Below are 5,598 nucleotides of genomic sequence, written 5' to 3'. Positions count from 1 at the left end.
GGCCTATGGGCCATAACAACCAGTTGGCCAATCAACACAGGGCAAGCCCTCCAAGCCTGGAGGCACACCAATCCTGAGCCTGTGCGCCCCTAGACACTCGCCTTATGCTGCCCTACAAGATCGCTCGGCAGCCGGTTCTAGGTGTCTTTGCCAGCCATCTGCCATGGCGGGTGAAAGACCCGAGCTAATATGGGGTTAGCTCGTTAAAAAACAATAAAGCCTCGTGCAGTTTGCATCAAGCTCTCGAATCCGCCTGGTGATTGGGGTGACTGCGGTCGTGGCCTGGGACCCCGGATACCTGAGTTTTTCTGGGGGTCTAACACAAGTTGCCTTGTGGGTTTTGGGAACCAAACACTGGTCCTCTGCAAAAGCAACAGGTGCTCTTGACCTCTGAGCCATGTCTCAGTCTCCAAATTCATATATTTGTAATGGTTAGTAGCACACACCTGTAACCTGAACACCCGGGAGGCTGAAGCAAGCCACTGATCCACATGGGCTACAGAGGGAGACTCTGTTCTGTTTCAACACAGTAACTAAAGGAGACTTGGCTATCCAACTGTTTGCACCCTAATTCCTCCCTCCCTCACAACCCTCTCTGCAATAAGGGGCTGGGTTGTCTGTCCTCTCTCTGAATGCACTGATAAGGAGTGTGGCAGGAAGTGAGCTGATACCAGAAATGGAACCTTATGCATGACTGGAGCTTTGCTTGACTATCTCCCTTAAGTCCAGAGAAGGTTTCTTTCACTGGATGAGGGGTGCCCTCACTAAGATCTTAGAGCCACTGGGAGCTGAGAATTGGAGATATAGTTACAGATTCCCTTGCCAGTCTTTCTCCCAGCTCCCTGCTTCCTGTTTTCTTTCTTCACTGTCTCTTTAACAGTGGTCCCATACCCCCACCCCCAAGGGGCGTCATCTCCATCCTAAAGCCAAGCCACATGCTTGGTGATAATCCGGAATCTCTATGGAGCTAAGACATACAGCCCACAGCCCACACCACAGGCTTCAAGTGGAGCATAGCCTGCAGAGGGAGAGGGCCTGACAGCCCCTGGAGGAGCCCCCACCTTTTCTCCTGCCCAGGCTTCCTTAGCTCCAGCCCACACCTGCTCCTCTTTCTCTGCCCCTCCACCCATACTGCACCTGACCAAGGGCTAAGAGCAAACAAGATTGTTTGTTCCTCCCTCCCTGGAATGCTGGGCAAATGAGGTGCTTGCTGTGTGTTGACACACATGCACTTAGGCAGTTAACAAGGGTCTCCTAATTTCATCTTATGTATGCTGCTTTTAAGACCCTGTGAAGTTCTATGCTCTTTAATTAGACTGGAGTTAACAAACATGTATTTGTTTGAGCTTTTCTGTGTGTTGGGTTTTATGAAGGGTACAAAGAGCTGTGGGTATGTATGTGTTGCAGTTTCTGCCTTGGAAACTACTGGTCTCATGGTGGTGTGGGAGATGAGAGACCCATCCACAGCTTGCTAATGCAACTGCCAAGCCAGGGGCAGAGTCTATGGGAGGATGACAGGCAGAGAGGTTAGGGATAACATCATCATCATCATCATCATTATTATTATTATTTAAGCACCGGGACATAGAACATGGGGTTTCTGTGTAGCTAGGCTAACTCTCTGCCATTCCCAGCACACTTTTTACTTGGAAACAGGATCTTCCTAAAGTGCTAAACTAGCCCTGAACTCATTCTATAGCCCAGACAGGCCCTTGACCTTTCAATGTTCCTGCCTCAGTCTTCCCAGTAGCTGAGCCAACAGGCCTGTACCATCGGAGATGTGAGAAGGCTTCCCAGAGACTTCCCTCTGTAGTTAAGTCCAAAGCAAGCAAGCCCCGCCCAAGTACCAGAGTCTGGTGAGACCCATCAGAGGGGGAATTCTGTGGAAGGAAGAACAGCTGGTCTGCACCTTGGAGACTAAGAATGAGTAAGATAAAAGAGGATTGGTCAGAGAGGAGGGCAAGGAGGTAGCACAGGCTGACCCTGCCCTTGCTATGTAGCTGAGGATGACTTTGAACTCCCAGCCCAATTGCTGGGCTTGGAAGCATATACCATAATGCCAGGCTTGAGAGAGTCCATGTCCTAGCCACTTGGAACACCCTGGTGCTGGGATTTGGTAGCAAACTAATGAAAGCCCACCCTTTTGTGTATTGAAAGGGACACACTGAGGACTCACCAAGGGAGGAGACTGCTCCAAAGGCAAATCTTGGTTCAGGCTCTGACCATCAAGGTCACTCTTCCTGGCAGCTATAGGACAATACAAGGCCGGGTCAACACCTCTCTCAGTCTTTATCCAGTGACCACATGGAGCTTAGTAGAGAAATGCTGGGTTTGAATTCCCTTTTCCCCCCTCTCACCTCCAGTCAGTTTCTGAAGAAAGGGACAAGGAGCAGGGATGCACCGAACCTGCTATTGCAAGCACTACAAGGTGAGCAGGCATCCCTGTGATCCCCACCCTCTCCCATTGCTACTTTCTCCCCATTTCACACATGGAGAGTATAGATCCCGGACAGCTAAATGACTGGTTTTGTGACAGGGAATCATATAGTCCAGGCTGGCTTTGAACTCACTATATGAGGATGGACTCAAATTTCTCTCCTATCTGTACTTCCCAAGTACTGGGATTGAAGGTGTGCACCACCATGGCCAGTTCCTGCAGCATTGGGCTCTGTGCATGCCAAGCAGTAGTCTAATTGAGCTACATCTCAAGCCTCATAATATCTTTCATAGCTAGTAATGTCAAAATTCAATCTTGATTTGTCCAACTCTAATTTCACTAAGTGCTAGGGATGAGGCTCCATAGAACACTTGCTTCATATTTTTGAGACCCCGGATTTGATCCCCAGCACTAAACGGAAAAAAAGAGCATGGTGATTTATACATGTAATGCCAATACTAGGAAATGCCAAGGCAAAAGGTTGACCATGAGGGCTGATGAGATGGCTCCGTGGGTAAAAGTATTTGCCCCTAAACCTGAGTTAAATCTCCAAGGACCAACATAGTGGAAGGAGAGAAGTGACTCTCACAATTTATCCTCTAATCTCCACACGAGTTCTGACCCACACATGTCCAGACATAAACACATACACTCACTTAATATAAATAAAATGTAATTAAAATAAAGGCATGATGATGCACACCTTTAGTCCCAGCACTCAGGAGGCAGATCTCTGAGCGTTTGAGGCCAGCCTGGTCTACATAGCAAGTTTCAGGCCAGTCAGTACAACTTAGTGGGACTCTCTCCAACCAACCAACCAACCAAAACCAATAGCAACAACAACAAAGACAAAATACATTTTTTAAAAGTCAGACTTGGTAGCACCTATCTTCAGTCCAAGCACTTAGGAGAAGAAGCTGGCCTGGTCACTGAGAGTGTCTAAAACAAACAGAAACCAGGGGCTGGAGAGATGGCCCAGTGGTCAGGTAGCAATACTGCTGCTCTTGCAAGAGGTCCACCAGATGATGGCTCTAAGCCATCCAATGCCCCAGGTCCACCTGTGTCTTTCATATTTCCCTCTCTCATGAAAAAAATCTTAAAACAACAAGTAAACAAAAATTTGAACTTGAATTGAGTTGATATCTCTGTACTCACAGCCCTTATAGGGAAAGGTAGTTTTTTCTCTAGACATTGGGAGATGGGGTTAATAAGAGTTGGGGTGGCAGGCAGATCTCTGTGAGTTCGAGACGAGCCTGGTCTACAAGAGTTAGTTCCAGGACAGCCTTCAAAGCCACAGAGAAACCCTGTCTTGAAAAACAAAACAAGAGTTGGGGTGAGCCAGGCGGTAGTGGCACATGCCTTTAATCCCAGCACTCGGGAAGCAGAGGCAGGTGGATCTCTGTGAGTTCAAAGTCTGCTTGGTCTACAAATCTAGTTCCAGGACAGCTAGGGCTGTTACACAGAGAAACCCTGTCTCGAAAAGAGAAAGAAAGAAAGAAAGAAAGAAAGAAAGAAAGAAAGAAAGAAAGAAAGAAAGAAAGAGAGAGAAAGAGAGAGTGAGAGAAAGAGAGAGAGAGAGAGAGAGAGAGAGAGAGAGAGAGAGAGAGAGAGAGAGAAGTTGGGGTGGGGAGTAAATCTCCTTCAGGGCTATTTTTTTTTCCTTTCTGTTTTGAAAAGTGCCCATGTAGCCCAGGCTGACCTCTAACTCTCAGCAGTCCTCTTGTCTTTATCTCAGGAGAGGTGGGATACCAGGTATGTGCTAACCTCCTAACTCTGCTTTCTTTCAGGATCTCACAATGTTGCTGACCTGGAACTGCATGTAGACCAGGCTAACTCACAGAGTTCTGTCTGCCTTTGTCTCCCAAGTGATAGGATTACAGGAATGTACCACTATGCACTATTTTTGGGTTTTTTGTTTTGTTTTGTTTTTGAGACAGGGTTTCTCTGTGGCTTTGGAGGATGTCCTGGAACTAGCTCTTGTAGACCAGGCTGGTCTTGAACTCACAGAGATCCGTTCCACCTGCCTCTGCCTCCTGAGTGCTGGGATTAGAGGTGTGTGCCACCACTGCCCGGTACCATGTCCAGTTCTAATAGCTCTCTCTCTCTCTCTCTCTCTCTCTCTCTCTCAGGTCCTGCTGGGCGTGGTGGAGCTGGACATGGTGGAACTGGCCTTGAATTCCAGCACTTTGAGGCAGAGGCAGGAACATCTGGGTTTCTTTGGGTTTCAGGCCAGGCAGGGCTAAATAGTGAGACCCCTTGTAACCTCAGTACTTCAGAGGCTGAGGCAGGATGATTGCTTCTAGTTCAAGGTCAAACTGGGCTACATAATGAGACCTGATCTCAACACTGCCCTTGGCATTGGTTCCTGCTCTGAGGATGAGACCCACCATTAAAATGACAGAGAGAATTGAGTTAGGATGCCTTGTAAGATGAGGGAGTCAGAGAGGAGAGGGTATGAGTGAACCACCTAGATGTGTCTATTCTCAAAGGAAAGAAAAACAGATGCTGCAGACGGTGTGCCTGGCACATTCCATGTGTTGCTGCACCTGGGGACAAGGACAGATGTCACTGGCCTATTGACCAGCTAGGAAGGGTCTCTCATTCTATGTAACCTTTCAAGCTCTTCTACAAATGGATTTCCTGGTTGGTCACTAAACAAGCCTTTGCCACTGGTCCCAAGGCTGAGGGCCTAAGCCTAAGGAGGCAGGCTGGGAGGGCTCTGGGGGAGGGGTGCTGGGGGTCCTGGGAAAGCTCATTTCCCAGGCCAGGTGCAGAGCCTGGCCTTGCCTGCTGAGGGCCTCCTAGTGGGATGGAGGCCTGGCTGGGTGTTTGCTCAGCACAAACCTGAGATTCCTGTGAGGAAGTTTGTGTCCAGATTGATTTGTTTGCTATTCACACTTGCACAAAGGGCTGCCCCTTGGGGGAGGCCTAGGAAGGGGTATAGGCTGAACTCAGAGTCCCCAGCATCTAGAGAATAGCCTTAAAAAAAATCCACTGTCTCCAAGCTCTTGGAGGGAGAAGAGAGAGCTGAGCTCCGTTAGAAGCTGTGAGATGTTTGGGGTTCAGCCTGCCCCCTCCTTTCCTGGAAGGAACTACGCAGACCTCATCCTGTGAGATTCCTGGGTAGAAGGGCTTGGCTTTGCAAGGACCACCTAGAGAGG

The sequence above is a fragment of the Cricetulus griseus genome, chromosome 8 (genome assembly GCF_003668045.3).
Source record: "Cricetulus griseus strain 17A/GY chromosome 8, alternate assembly CriGri-PICRH-1.0, whole genome shotgun sequence".
NCBI lineage: Eukaryota > Metazoa > Chordata > Mammalia > Rodentia > Cricetidae > Cricetulus > Cricetulus griseus.
Note: the sequence above shows the minus strand (reverse complement) of the source record.